Consider the following 16,206-nt stretch of genomic DNA (forward strand, 5'->3'; position numbering starts at 1 on the left):
TACTCGTTCAAGACCTCTCCTATCTCTTCCGACTCAATACACAATCTCCCACTACTGTCCTTGATCGGACCTACCCTCGTTCTCGTCATTCTCATGTTTCTCACATACGCATAAAATGCCTTGGGGTTATCCTTGATCCTATCCGCCAAGGATTTTTCATGCCCTCTCTTAGCTCTCCTAATCCCTTTCTTCAGGTCCCTTCTGGCTATCCTGTATCCCTCCACTGCTCTGTCTGAACCCTGTTTCCTCAACCTTATGTAAGCCTCCTTCTTCCTCTTTACTAGACATTCAACCTCCCCCGTCAACCAAGGCTCCCTCACACGACCATTTCTTTCCTGCTTGATAGGTACATACATATCAAGGACGCGTCGTATCTGCTCCTTGAAAAGGTTCCACATTTCCACCACATCCTTCCCTGACAGCCTATGCTTCCAACTTATGCTCCTCAAATCCTGTCTTACAGCATCGTAATTTCCCTTCCCCCAATTGTAAAATCTACCCTGCTGTGCGCACCTATCTCTCTCCATAACCAAGGTGAAAGTCACAGAATTGTGGTCACCATCACCAAAATGCTCACCCACTAACAAGCCCATCACTTGTCCCGGCTTATTATCGAGTACCAAATCCAATATGGCCACCCCTCTGGTTGGACAATCTACATACTGAGTTAGAAAAGCTTCCTGGACACACTGCACAAACACCACCCCATCCAATCTACTTGATCTATAGAGCTTCCAATCAATATTTGGGAAGTTGAAGTCGCCCATGACTACGACCCTGTGGCTTCTGCACCTTTCCAAAATCTGTTTCCCAATCTGTTTCTCCACATCTCTGCTGCTATTGGGAGGCCTATAGTAAACACCCAACAAGGTGACTGCACCTTTCCTATTTCTGACTTCAGCCCATACTACCTCCAAAGGCAGATCCCCCTCAAACTTCCTTTCTGCAGCCGTTATACCATTTCTAATTAGCAATGCCACCCCCCCCCCCTTTTTTACCACCCTCCCTAATCTTACTGAAACATCTGTAACCAGGAACCTCCAACAACCATTCCTGTCCCTCATCTATCCACGTTTCCGCGATGGCCACAACATCGTAGTCCCAGGTACCGATCCACGCCTTAAGTTCACCCACCTTATTTCTGATACTTCTTGCCTTGAAGCATACGCACTTGAGCCCATCTCTGTGTCCACAAGTATTCCCTGTCAGTGCTACCTTCTCCACAGCCTCCCTACATTCTTGGACATCCTGAAACACAGCTAGCTTACTTGATGGACTATAAGTCTGGTATTGCAAAGAAAGATTCAATATTTCCCGTTCCAAAAACACTGACACACACACACACACACACACACACACACACACACAGACACACACACAGACACACACACAGACACACACAAAATAAACAAAATCTCTGCAATTTCACATTGAAAGAAACTTGTCCAGATATTATTGGAACTCATGACAAAAGGAAAAATTGAGAGATTGTCCAAAATGTTATTCTGCTTCTGAAGATATTGTACTCACACAGCTGCTAGCAATGGGATTTTATCCTGGGAGAGTTGGATTTGGCTGAATTCCCTTTGCATTAGGCTGGCAGGAGGGTCCAGGTTAGCACAGTGGCTCAGTAGTTCACACTGTTCCATCACAGCATCAGGGACATGAGTTCAATTCCAGCCTCGGGCGACTATCTGCGTGGAGTTTGCATCTTCTCCCCTTGTCTGCGTGAGCTTCTGATGGGTGCTCCCGTTTCCTCCCACAGCCCAAAGCTGTATAATTCAAGTGGATTGGTCAAATAGTCCATAGTGTTCAGCGATTTCTACTTTAGGTTCATCAGTCAGTGGTAACTGTAAGGCCATGGGAAGGTTACTCTTTGGAAGGTTGGTATGTACTTGTTGGGCCGAAGGGCTTGTTTCCACACTGCTGGGATTCTATAAAAATAAGAATGGTAACAATGACAGTAGAGTTTTGTTTTAGCTCGCGCACGTTACTGTGATGAGGAATAATGAAGGAGAGAGAGTGCAATAGGCCGTTTCTTCTCGGGCAGATGACAGTTTCTCCCTCTCTGAGTTGAATCACACAATAATGTCATTCTCTCCCAATACTGGACCATGTGAGGTCTCCTTGTACATTGTCCAAACTATGTCTCCATCACATTCCCTGTTCCATGTCGGTGCATCATTGCTGCTGCCATACAGAGCCATACCCTGAGCAGAAAATGGTCTTGGTCGATTTGAAAATATGTTTATATGGCCCTGCGTCATTAAAAAATAAAATGGTTAATGTATTCAGAATACATAGAACATAGAACAGTCCAGCACAGAACAGGCCCTTCAGCCCACCATGTTGTGCCGACCATTGATCTTCATGTATGCACCCTCACATTTCTGTGACCATATGCATATCCAGCAGTCTCTTAAATGTCCCCAATGACCTCGCTTCGACAACTGCTGCTGGCAATGCATTCCATGCTCTCACAACTCTCTGTGTAAAGAACCCACCTCTGACATCCCCTCTATACTTTCCTCCAACCAGCTTAAAACTATGACCCCTCGTGTTAGCCATTTCTGCCCTGGGAAATAGTCTCTGGCTATCGACTCTATCTATGCCTCTCATAATCTTGAATACCTCAATTAGGTCCCCTCTTCTCCTCCCTTTCTCCAGTGAAAAAAGTCCGAGCTCAGTCAACCTCTCCTCATAAGATAAGCCCTCCAGTCCAGGCAGCATCCTGGTAAACCTCCTCTGAACCCTCTCCAAAGCATCCACATCTTTCCTATAATAGGGCGACCAGAACTGGACACAGTATTCCAAGTGCGTTCAAACCAAAGTTTTATAGAGCTGCAACTAGATCTCACGACTCTTAAACTCAATCCCCCTGTTAATGAAAGCCAAAACACCATATGCTTTCTTAACAACCCTGTCCACTTGGGTGGCCATTTTAAGAGATCTCTGTACCTGCACACCAAGATCTCTCTGTTCCTTCACACTGCCAAGAATCCTATCCTTAATCCTGTACTCAGCTTTCAAATTCGACCTTCCAAAATGCATCACCTTGCATTTATTCAGGTTGAACTCCATCTGCCACCTCTCAGCCCATCTCCGCATCCTGTCAATGTCCCGCTGCAGCCTACAACAGCCCTCTATACTGTCAACGACACCTCCAACCTACATGTCATCTGCAAACTTGCTGACTGATTCTTCAAACACCTCATTCAATTCATTAAAAAAATTACAAACTGTAGAGGCCCAAGAGCAGAGTCCTGTGGAACACCACTCACCACAGACTTCCAGGCCGAATATTTTCCTTCCACTACCACTCGCTGTCTTCTGTTGGCCAGCCAATTCTGTATCCAGACAGCTAACACAGATACCGGTGTTAAAATAAATGTTTTGTTTTAACAAATACAGAAATTGCTGGAAAAGCTCAGCAGGTCTGTCAGCATCCAGATGCCTTTTATATGATATAATTGAACCAGCCTCCACCACTTACTGTGGCAGCTCATTCCATACACACACCACCCTCTGTGTGAAAAGGTGTCCCTTAGGCCTCTTCAAAACCTTTCCCCTCTCACTTTCCACCAATATCCTCTAGTTTTGGACGCCCCTAACCTGGGGAAAAGCCTTGACTACAAACCCTATCCATGACCATTCTGATTTTATAAACCTTTCCTGCTGCGAAATGTGACTCCAATCAACACGAATGGCTGTACTTTCAATAATCCTGGGCCGAAATGCTGAAATTCAACACTGACACCTGTTCTTTCTCCATCAAGTCACAATTCTAAAACCAGTTTCATCAGTTTGTTCAGATATATTAGGAGACACTTCTGTGGGATTTACACCTAGACCTTTGTGCCCGGAGGTAGGGACACGAGCACCACTCGGCAATACCCATAAAGCTGTAACATTATTCACTGTGTTTGTTCATCAGCCTGTTATGACATGCTGAGACATACCTCTGCAGCAGGCAGGACATGAATCCACACCTTCTGGTCCAGAGCTAGGAACACTATCAAACAATTTCAGGAATTGGAATCAAACCCAGTGCCTTGGCTCAGAGACAGGGACACTACCCACAACACTACTGTACCCAGATTTTGGGTCACATTTTAAGGGGCAGCGTTCAGCTCAGTGTGGATTTATTATAATCAGGTTACCATTACTGAACTACACAAAACATTTTGTGTTGTTAAACTAGTGCAAGATCGAAATTAACTATGACCATCTTTAATCGCTATTATCTGTAGTCTGCAATATTAGGGAAAGAATTCCTGCAGACATACTCTGCCCAATGAAGGCTCTCAAATAGATATTTATTACTGAACACCAGGCACGGAGAAAGACCATAATTTCTGGTCCCAAAACACCGACCAGTATAACCTAAATCTCACGTATGTCTACCCTCTGCCTAAAACCATGAAATGATACCAGGCCGCTGATTACTGTCCAGCCTCTCCTCCCCACTGACAGTGTCTGCAATCCGTCCCTCCTCCCTCTAACCACACAAGGCAACCCAAGCTCAGGGTCTTTGTGAAAATCAAGGCCGGAGTGTGCAGGCCCCCTGGAGAGGAGTGGGCATTTTAAAATTAAACGGGGAAGGTGAGGAGGTGGTAATATCACTCACTGGCCGAGGCGTGGCAGATGGATTTAAGTTTTGATGAATGAGAGGTATTGGATTTGGTAAATCCAACAAGAGTAGGACTTATACAATTAAACGTAGGGCCTTTGGCAGTGTTGTAGAACAGAGACCTAGGCCATCAGGTATAATTCTTTAAAAGTTGCATCTCATATAGATAATGTGGTTAAGAAGGTGTTTAACACACTTGTCTTCAAAGGTCAGACCTTTGAGTATCGAATTTGGGACATCATGTTGAGGTTGTACAGGACATTGGTGAGACTTCTTCTGGAATACTGTGTCCAGTCTGGACATCCTGCCCGCTCATTCCATAGGCACACCACCCTCTGGGTGAAAAAGCTGCCCTTAGGTCACTTTTAAATGTTTCCCCTCTTACAACTATGTCCTCTAGTTTTGGTCTCCACTACCCCCTTATAAAATACATTGACTATTCACTTTGATATCATTGACCTTGATATTATTAAGCTGGAGAGGGTTCAGAAGAGTTTAACCTGGATGTTGCTGGAAATGGAGGGATTGAGCTATAAGGAGATGCTGAATAGGTTGGGACATTTTTCACTGGAGAGTGTGAGATAGAGGGGTAACTTTGCAGAGGTTTATAAAATAGTGAGGGGTACAGATAAGCTGTAGGGCTGATGGCTTTTCCCTAGAGTTGGGGATTCAAAACTGAGGGATAATTTAACGTGCGAGGAAAAACGATTTACAAAAGTCAGGAAAGGTAATTATTTTAGACAGAAGCTGGCTTTTGTGTGGAATGAACTTCCAGAGCAAGTGGTGAAAGCAGGGACAGTTACAACGTTTAAAGGACATTTAGGTCAGTACATGGATAAGACATCAGTTTGGATGGTGCTGTGAGCAGCTGCCCTCTCCCTCCCCCTGTCTGAGTGAATCCCTGTTGGTTTTCACCCTCTACCAATGCCTGTGCAGTGGCGTGGGGAGGCCAGCAGAGGGTGGCATTGCATCACTTTCAGCACCATAGAGACAGCCAGACCAGCCCCACACAGAGACACACAGATACACACACAGCAATTGTTAGGGCACGGCATAGATCTCATCTGGCAATTTAAACTAAACATAATTAAATGCTCAATTCGCCTCATAAACTGTTGAAATATGAGTGACAGAGAACTCCCAAATTCAACTGTTTAAATAAAAACAACAATGTAGCTTTTAACACTGAAAGTGAACTGAAAGAGACCCTCTATCTCTTAACTGCTTATAACCCGACCCAGCTCTACAGCAATATACTGTTTCTGGGTCTGCCATCCTCTCATATCACAGGTACTTGTAAGCTCCCAGTTCTCAGAGCAGCATTCACTCTCTCTTAAAGGTACAGTACACACTTTCACCTTCATCCCATTATACTCTGGTGAATATAGATAAGTGGAACCTATCCGGATTTCTCTTGCTCTGTGGTTTGTCAATATTTCATCTACTCTGTCTTGTATGTGTTAGGACTTTTGTTATTCCATTGACAGTATGTCATTATTCGATTCTGTCCTTGGGAATATATCAGTATTTCACTTGCTCACACTCATGTGCGTGGGACAGGATTTCAGTTGTTTCATGGGGACTGTGACACTATGACAATCTCAATGTTTGTAAATGGTACCAAACCTGCAAGGATTGTAAAGTCTATGGAGGACAGTGTGGAACTCTAACAGGACAGTGACACGCTGGTAGACGGGAATCAATGCAGAGCAGTGTGAGGCGATGCACTTTGGTATGAAAGATAAAGAAAGACAGTTTAAAACAGTCTGTGCCATTATAAAGGGGCTGCAGGAACAGAGAGCGCTGGGTGTATATGAGCACAGATTGTTGAAGATGTCAGGACAAGTGGGGAGAGCAGGAACTCTCACAGATTAGTGTCAGTATCTGAGCTGTTTATAGGGGGCGGTGAGGGAGGGAGTCTCCGTGCTCCCTTCCTGGGAGGTGGTGGTGATGATGTGTTGTGAGCCCACCCTCCTGCCCCCCGAGACCGTGGGGATTCCATTTGTACCAACTCGACACAGAAGGGAGATGGCATCAGGGCCACGGCTTCTAAGTTGTGCCGGGGGGAAACGGAGCTGCAGTGGGTTTAAAGTGAGAGTTGCCCTTCACTGAACATTGCTCCTTACTCGGTCGGTGGGACGTGGATGATTCAGAATCCCCACATGAGGCTTCCAGGGTTGTACCAGGGCCCTCCCCACATGGCGAGGTGAGGGGGTGAGGGAATGGATATCGAGCACTCCACCACCCGGCTTGGCCCTTTCGGTCCGACTGCAAGCTGTTTCTCCTGGAATGGGAGAAAGGGAGGGTGGGAGTGGGTGGCCCTGCTGTTAGTGCCAGTGTACATGGGGGACATGGGGAGGGGTTCGGATGGAGTCAGTCCACAGGGTTGTATCCATGAAGTGTTATTAGTGTGAGGGGTAAAGTGGAGGGAGGGAGTGAGAGAGAGGGAGAGAGAGAGCGGAAGAGAGGGGGGAGAGAGAGAGAGAGAGAGAGGGTGGTGGGGTGTGGGGGGGGGGGGGGTAAGGTGCCATAACAGATATACAGTGAGCAGAAAGAATACAGTGACCCTTACCCTGACAGAGCGGGGGAGGTTATTGATGCTTGTCCTGTATTGCTGGACATTTCTGCAGACCGCAGATACTGCACTGAGCTGGGTGGGGAGCTCAGACCATGCTCAGTGGGTCTGGTGGTGTGGCTCCCTCTGGGAAGAGAATGGTCACCCTCTGTACTAGCCCATCCACCAGGACCGCCGTGGCACCAGTGCCAGGGGTCACAGAATACCCAGGGGCACGCATGATGGGTGGGAGAATCGGGCTGGTATTGAATGAGAGGGACACCATGGGTAGTTAATGAGGTGAGTTCAACACGATAGCACCAAGAAATTAGCACAGCCTCGTGTGGATGATCCTTCTATTCCTGGGGCCGCACGGTGGCACAGTGGTTAGCACTGCTGCCTCACAGCGCCATAGACCCGTGTTCAATTCATGCCTCAGGCGACTGACTGTGTGGAGTTTGCACGTTCTCCCCGTGTCTGCGTGGGTTTCCTCCGGGTGCTCCAGTTTCCTCCCACAGTCCAAAGATGTGCGGGTCAGGTGAATTGGCCATGCTAAATTGCCCGTAGTGTTAGGTAAGGGGTAAATGTAGGGGTATGGGTGGGTTGCACTTCGGCGTGTCAGTGTGGACTTGTTGGGCTGAAGGGCCTGTTTCCACAATGTAAGTAATCTAATCAATGCACTGGGGTGGGGTACACAATCCTACATGCTGGGAGGGTAACTGCTCCTGGGTTACAGATCAATGCACTGGGGTGGGGTACACAGTCCTACACGCTGGGAGGGTAACTGCTCCTGGGTTACAGATCAATGCACTGGGGTGGGGTACACAGTCCTACATGCTGGGAGGGTAACTGCTCCTGGGTTACAGATCAATGCACTGGGGTGGGGTACACAGTCCTACATGCTGGGAGGGTAACTGCTCCTGGGTTACAGATCAATGCACTGGGGTTGGGTACACAGTCCTACACGCTGGGAGGGTAACTGCTCCTGGGTTACAGATCAATGCACTGGGGTTGGGTACACAGCCCTACATGCTGGGAGGGTAACTGCTCCTGGGTTACAGATCAATGCACTGGGGTGGGGTACACAGTCCTACATGCTGGGAGGGTAACCGCTCCTGGGTTACAGATCAATGCACTGGTGTGGGGTACACAGTCCTACATGCTGGGAGGGTAACTGCTCCTGGGTTACAGATCAATGCACTGGGGTTGGGTACACAGTCCTACATGCTGGGAGGGTAACTGCTCCTGGGTTACAGATCAATGCACTGGTGTGGGGTACACAGTCCTACATGCTGGGAGGGTAACTGCTCCTGGGTTACAGATCAATGCACTGGGGTTGGGTACATAGCCCTACATGCTGGGAGGGTAACTGCTCCTGGGTTACAGATCAATGCACTGGTGTGGGGTACACAGTCCTACATGCTGGGAGGGTAACTGCTCCTGGGTTACAGATCAATGCACTGGGGTGGGGTACACAGCCCTACATGCTGGGAGGGTAACTGCTCCTGGGTTACAGATCAATGCACTGGGGTTGGGTACACAGCCCTTCATGCTGGGAGGGTAACTGCTCCTGGGTTACAGATCAATGCACTGGTGTGGGGTACACAGCCCTACATGCCGGGAGGGTAACTGCTCCTGGGTTACAGATCAATGCACTGGGGTGGGGTACACAGTCCTACATGCTGGGAGGGTAACTGCTCCTGGGTTACAGATCAATGCACTGGGGTTGGGTACACAGCCCTTCATGCTGGGAGGGTAACTGCTCCTGGGTTACAGATCAATGCACTGGGGTGGGGTACACAGTCCTACATACTGGGGGGGTAACTGCTCCTGGGTTACAGATCAATGCACTGGGGTGGGGTACACACCCCATATCCTGGTAGGGTAACTGCTCCTGGGTTACAGATGAATTCACGGGTGATCACTGCACAGGTCTCTGTGCTCGTCAGACTGTCTGGTTGAGGTTTATAGATAATACAATGATGTGGTCAGTGCAGCTCCCCGTGCGGGACAGGTATGTAGCCTGTGCACAGTACATCATGTTGGTGGGTAGGGGTGAAAGGTGATGGACAGGTCACGGAGTTCCCCGGAATGTTCTGTCTCTGACATTCTCTAACCGACATTCTGCGGAAGTTTCTGTCCCTGACATTCTATAACTGACATTCCCCGGAACGTTCTGTCCCCGACATTCTATAACTGACATTCCCCTGAACGTTCTGTCCCCGACATTCTATAACCGCCATTCCCCGGAACGTTCTGTCCCTGACATTCTATAACTGACATTCCCCGGAACGTTCTGTCCCTGACATTCTATAACCGCCATTCCCCGGAACGTTCTGTCCCCGACATTCTATAACTGACATTCCCCGGAACGTTCTGTCCCTGACATTCTATAACTGACATTCCCCGGAACGTTCTGTCCCCGACATTCTATTACTGACATTCCCCGGAACGTTCTGTCCCTGACATTCTATAACTGACATTCCCCGGAACGTCCTGTCCCCGACATTCTATAACTGACATTCCCCGGAACGTTCTGTCCCCGACATTCTATAACTGACATTCCCCGGAACGTTCTGTCCCTGACATTCTATAACTGACATTCCCCGGAACGTTCTGTCCCTGACGTTGTTTGTTTGTGAACGGCCGGACGTCAGTGAATTAAACAAACGATAAGATCCCGCGGGAAGAGATCCCATTCCAGGGAGAAGGAGACACTGTTCCGAAGGCCCCTCAGGCAGTTAAAGGGGGGAATACGTTTTCCCTGCGTTTACATTTCTCCACGACACAGGATCGACCACAATTTAGACCAAAATACAGAAATTCCCAAACTCCGTTTGTCTTCTGAAAACTGGGAGAGAATCCTTCAGGACAGCAACGTTCCCACCCTCCGTATTAGGAACTGGGAAGGAGTGACTTGTGTCTGCTCTCGAGTGATCGAGTGTGTGGGAATGTTCTAGAAACCATCTGTCCTTATGGATGTGTCTCTGTGTGTTTTGGGAGGGAGGGTTTCTTGTGGTTTATGTCACATTTTTGTCAGTAATTCCGACCTTCCCATTTGTTATTCCAGCTCCAATTATTTTAATAAATCCCTGAACACAGGGACACATTTGAAAATCTCACTGGGTCCCTGATCAAACGGGTCCCTTTGCCTCCAGGCTGATGGATAATGGGTTTGTTTTCCTTCCTCACAGTTAACGTAGTGACCATCTACGTCCTGCTTTATAAAGATTGTGGATTGTCTCCATGTGTCAGACGTTACCTGGGGGCCATGGCAGCGGCGGATCTCCTGGTCATTATCCTCGACCTGATCCTGAGACACATTCCCATTGTTTATCAGGAACAGTTTTATTTCCTGTACTCCGTCCCCGTGTGTAATATCCACGCCGTCCTGCTTTATGCAGCCACTGACTGCTCTGTCTGGTTCACCGTCACTTTCACCTTTGATCGGTTTGTGGCCATTTGTTGCCAGAAGCTGAAAAGTAAATATTGCAGTGAGAAAACGGCGGCTGTGGTTCTGGGAGCAGTGACTGTGCTGAGCTGTTTAAAGAACATTTCCTGGTATTTTATGCTCACGGCTCGGTATTGGCTGGGGAACGCCCCCTGGTTTTGTGATGTAACAGGCGCTGTTCGTTACTCCAGTGTCGGGGTCACAATCGAGTTCCTCCACCACATTCTAACCCCGGGTGTCCCATTTCTCCTGATTCTGCTGCTCAATGTTCTCACCGTCAGACACATTTTAGTGACCAGCAGAGCCCGCAGGAGACTCCGCGCTCACACCAATGGGGACGCTCAGTCTGACACTGAAATGAGAAACCGAAAAAAATCCATCATTTTACTGTTTGTGATCTCGGCCAATTTCATCCTGTTATGGTCAATGTTAATGGTGTATTCTATATGGTACCGGATGGATGATATTGGGTATCGGTCTGTGTATCTCCCTGCCTTTGTGCGGGAATTGGGCTTCATGCTGCAGCTCCTCAGTTGCTGCACAAACACCGCGATTTATGCCGTGACCCAGACTAAGTTCAGGCAGCAGCTGAAGAATGTGCTGAAATATCCCTTCACCCAAATCCATCCATCCATCAAATTCCCTCATTAATCACACCATCCGGGATTTTCTCATTTCAGTTCAGTGTTTCAGCGATGGAGCAGCCTGTCGCTATGGTAACAGACTGAGGGGAGCGCTGGTTTGTCCATCCTTATCCCACAGGGGGGTTACAGGGAAACATTTCAATGTTTCTCACAACTCAGGGGCCAGTGAGAAAAGGCACCATCCCACTGACTGTATCCATCACTTCCATTTGTAACCAATAAAAATGCTGATGACAGCGTGCCGAGCAGCAGAGGGACCGATGTTGTTGTGTGTCTTTGTGTTGGAGAAGCTGAGCTGGAGAGAGACAGACTCAGCTCCAAGTCCTGGTCCTCAGGGAAGGGGAGGGCACCGCGCCCTGAGCTCAGGAGCTGGGGTTAACTCCCTCTGTCCCCCAACTCCAACCCAGCCTCCCCATTACCTCTCCCCTACTCTTTCTCCTCAATTCTCTCTCTCTCTCTCATCATCTCTCCTCTTCACGCTCCCTTGTTTCCCCTCACACACACAATCCCCCCAACCCCGGTTTCTCCACCTGCCCACATCTTCCCTATCCCCTCACCCTCACTCTCTCTGTCCTGCTGTCTCTGTCTCCCTCCAGCAGTTCCATCTCTACCCCATTTCCCCTCCTCCTACCTCCCACATCTCACCCCCCCCCCACACGCAGCCTCACAACCAACCAACCCCACACCCCCCAGTCTCTGGGTCAGAGGGAGAGGGAAGGACCAGGGAGACAGAATGTGTCTGAGACAGGGAGAGGGAGGGAAGGAGGGAGAGCGATTCAGTCAGAGAGAAACGGAGGAAGGTGGGGGAGAGAGAGAGAGAGACTGATTGAGTGGGGTCAAGAGTGAGAGAAGGTGGAGGGAGAGTGAAGGAGAGGGGGAAGAGAGAGGGGGCAAGGGAGAGATAGGGTGAGATAGGGGAGGGCGAGAGATGGGATGGAGGGAGGGGAGGGAATGTCAAGAGGGAGGGAGAGGGCGAAAGAGAGGATGGGAGAGAGAGGGAGTGCGAGGGGGGAGGAAAAGGGAGGGAGAGGGCGAGAGATAGGAGGGAGGGAGGGGAGGGAGAGAGAGGGGAGAGGTTGAGAGAGGGAGGTTGAAACAGAGGAGTGAGGGAGTGGAGGGCAAGAGAGAGAAGAACGAGAGGGAGGGAGAGTGGGAGAGGGAGGAGAGAGAGGGGGGAGGGCGAGAGTGAGGAGGATGAGAGAGGAGATGTCAAGAGAGGGGAGACCGAGAGACGAGAGGGAAGGGAGGGGAGGGTGCGACGGGGGGGAGGGCGAGAAAAGGGGGAGGGTGTGAGAGGGGGAGGGCGAGAGACGGGGAGGGCAAGAGAGCACAGTGCACGAGAGGGGAGAGGAAGGTGAAGGCGAGAGGGAGGGAGAGAGTGAAAGAGGGGAGGGCGAGAGAGGGAGGAGAGGGAGAGGTGGGCAAGAGGGAGGGAGAGGGCGAGATGGAAGGAGAGGGCGAGATAGAGGAGTACGAGAGAGGGGGAGGGTGAGAGAAGGGATGGTGAGAGAGGCGATGGCGAAAGAGGGAAGGGGGTTGGCGAGAGAGGGGAGGGGTGAGAGAGGGGAGGGAGAGAGAGAGTAGGGAGAGACAGGGGAGGGAGGGGAGGGTGCGAGGAAGGGAGAGAGCGAGAGAGGATAGGGTGAGGGGGTGGGCGAGAGAGGGGAAGGAGGGAGGGGAGGGTGTGAGGGAGGGTGAGGGTATGAGAGGGAGTGGAGGGTGAGAGAGGGGTGAGGGTGAGAGAGGGGAGTGTGAGAGGTGGGAGGGAGAGAAAGGAGAGGGCGAGAGGGAAGGAGAGGGTGAGAGAGAGGGAGGGAGGGGGAGACAGGGGAGATACGGAGGGGAGGGCGCGACAGGCTAGGGAGGGAGGGGAGGGTGAGAGAAGGGTGAGGGTGAGAGAGAGGAGGGCAAGAGAGGGGAGGGAATTAAGGGCGAGAGATGGAGTGCAAGAGAGGGGAGGGCAACAGAGAGGAGGGAAGGGAGGGCGAGAAGAATGGAGAGGGTGAGAGAGGAGGGCAAGAGAGGGGAGGAAGGGAGGGGAGGGCGATAGAGGGGAGGGCGAGAGCGGGGTGGGCTTGAAGGAGGGAGAGGGAGTGAGAGGGAAGGGAGGGAAGGAGAGGGTGAGAGTGGAGAGGGGTGAAGGGGAGGGCGAGTGAGGGGGGAGGCAAGATGGATGGAGGTGAGGGAGGATGGGGAGAGCGAGAGAGGGGGAGAGGAAGGGGAGGGGACCGTCAGAGAGGGGAAGGAGGGAGGGGAGGCCGAGAGGAAGGGAGAGGGCGAGACAGGGAAGGGAGGGAGGGGAGAACAAGAGAAAGGGAGAGGGTGAGAGAGGATAGGGCGAGAGAGAGGGGGAGCGCGAGTGAGGGGGGCAAGAGAGGGGGAGGGTGAGAGCGAGGTAGAGGGAGGAGAAGGCAAGATGGATGGAGAATGCGAGAGAGAGGTGAGGAAGGATAGGGAGGGTGAGGGAGAGGGAGGGGAGGGTGAGAGAGGGAAGGACGAGAAGGGGACAAAGAGATGGGGACAGAGAGAGGGGAATTGAGAGAAGGTGGACAGAGCGAGGGGGAAGAGAGAGAGGGGACGTAGAGAGGGGGACAGAGAGAGGACAGACAGAGAGCGAGACAGAGAGAGGGGGATGGAGAGAGGGGGACAGAGAGAGGGGGGACAGAGAGGGGGGGACAGAGAGGGGGGAAAGAGAGGGGTAACAGAGAAAAGGGGACAGAGAGAGGGATGACAGAGAGGGGGGCAGAGATAGAGGAGGGACAGAGAGAGGGGGACAGAGAGAATGGGGACAAACAGGTGGGACAGAGCAAGGGGAGACAGAAGACAAGGGGGCAGGGAGGGTGGACAGAGCGAGGGTGTGACAGAGAGAGGAGGGACAGAGAGGGGTGTAACAGAGACAGGTGGACAGACTTAGGGGGACAGAGAGACGTGGGGACAGGGAGAGAAGGACAGAGTTTGGGTGACAGAGAGAGAGGGGACAGAGAAGCGGGACATAGAGAGGGGGGACAGAGAGAGGGGGGACAGAGAGAGGGGGGACAGAGAGAGGGGGGACAGATGGAGGGGGATAGAGAGGGGGGGACAGAGAGAGGGGGGACAGAGAGAGGGGGGACAGAGAGAGGGGGCAGAGAAAGAGGGAAAGAGAGAGATGTACAAAGAGAGGGGGACAGAGAGAGCGGGACAGAGAGAGTGAGACAGAGGGAGTGGGGACAGAGAGAGGGGGGACAGAGAGAGGGGGGACAGAGAGAGCGGGACAGAAATACGGGGATAGAGTGAGAGGAACAGAGAGAGGGGGACAGAGAGAGGGATGACAGAGAGGGGAACAGAGGGAAGGAGACAGAGAGAGGGGAACAGAGAGAAGGAGACAGAGAGAGGGGAACAGAGAGAGAGAGGGGGGAACAGAGAGAGGGGGGACAGAGAGTGAAGGGAACAGAGAGAGCCGGACAGAAATACGGAGAAGGCAGATAGAGAGAGGGGGACAGAGCGAGGGTGGGACAGAGAGAGGGAAGCAGAGAAAGGCGGGTGACAAAGAGAGGAGGACAGACTTGGGGGGGCAGAGTGACGTGGGGACAGAGGGGGGACAGAGAGGTGGGGACAGAGTGGGTGACAGAGTGTGGGTGAGAGAGAGAGGGGAACAGAGAGAGGGAAAGAAGAGACAGAGGGATAGAGAGGGGGACTGAGAGAGGGGGATAAAGAGGGGGGATAGAGATAGGGGGACAGAGACAGGGGGGCAAAGAGAGGGGAACTGTGAGAGGGGCACGGAGAGGGGGACAGAGAGAGGGGTTCAGAGAGAGACGAGGTCAGAGAAAACGATGACAGAGAGAAGGGAACAGAGAGAAGGGGACAGAGAGAAGGGGACAGAGAGAAGGGAACAGAGAGAAGGGGACAGAGAGAAGGGGACAGAGAGAAGGGGGCAGAGAGAAGGGGACAAAGAGATGGGGACAGACTGAGGGAAAACAGAGAAAAGGGAACAGAGAGAGGGGGACAGTGATAGGGGACAGAGATAGGGGTCAGAGGGAGGAGGACAGAGAGAGGAGGAACAGAGAGAGGGGGACAGAGAGTGGGGTACAGAGAGTGGGGAACATAAAGAGGGGAACAGAGAGGGGGGACAGAGGGGGGGACAGAGAGAGGGGGGACAGACAGGGGGATAGAGCGAGGGGGGACAGAAGACAGGGGGACAGAGAGAGGGGGACAGAGAGAGGGGGACAATAAGAAGGAGACAGAGAGAGGAGGAACAGAGAGAGGAGGAACAGAGAGGGGGGGACAGAGAGAGGGGGGACAGACAGAGGGATAGAGCGAGGGGGGACAGAAGACAGGGGGACAGGGAGTGGGTGGACAGAGAGAGGGGGACAGAGAGAGGGGCACAGAGAGAGGGGGAACAGTGAGAGGGGCGACAGTGAGAGGGGGACAATAAGAAGGAGACAGTGAGAGGAGAACAGAGAGAGCAGGAGAGAGATACGGAGATAGAGTGAGGGGAACAGAGATAAGGGGACAGAGAGAGGGGGGACAGAAAGAGGGGGACAGAGAGAGGGGGGACAGAAACGTGGGACAGAGTGAGGGGCAGAGAGAGGGGCAAAAGAGTGAGAGTGACAGAGAGGGGGGACAGAGAGGGGGACAGAGAGAGGGGGACAGAGAGCAAGAGTACAGAGAGAAGGGAACAGAGAGGGGGGATAATGAGAGGGGAACAGAGAAAGGGGGGACATGGAGAGGGGGGAGAGAGAGAGGGGGGACAGAAAGAAGGGGGACAGAGAGATTGCGACAGAGTGAGGGGGACAGAGGTTGGGGATGGAGAGAGGGGGGACAGAGGGAGGGGGACAGAGAAAGGGGGGACATAGAGAGGGCCGACAGAGAGGGGACAGAGAGAGGGTGGACAGAGAGACGGGGGAGAGAGAGACAGGGGACAGTGAGAAGGGGGACAGAGAGAGGTGGG

The 16,206-nt window shown here is 51.6% G+C and overlaps 1 long non-coding RNA gene across 1 annotated transcript; it reads right to left on the minus strand.

Annotated features, from left to right (window-relative positions):
* Positions 1-1,029: 1,029 nt before the first annotated feature.
* Positions 1,030-10,980, minus strand: LOC132811603 (uncharacterized). The gene is made up of 3 exons (XR_009643301.1): positions 10,761-10,980; positions 10,447-10,659; positions 1,030-1,934 (listed from the first exon to the last, which is right to left on the minus strand). It is a non-coding gene; the product is annotated as an uncharacterized LOC132811603 (long non-coding RNA).
* Between the last annotated feature and the right edge of the window lie 5,226 nt (positions 10,981-16,206).

The sequence above is a fragment of the Hemiscyllium ocellatum genome, unplaced genomic scaffold, assembly GCF_020745735.1.
Source record: "Hemiscyllium ocellatum isolate sHemOce1 unplaced genomic scaffold, sHemOce1.pat.X.cur. scaffold_223_pat_ctg1, whole genome shotgun sequence".
NCBI lineage: Eukaryota > Metazoa > Chordata > Chondrichthyes > Orectolobiformes > Hemiscylliidae > Hemiscyllium > Hemiscyllium ocellatum.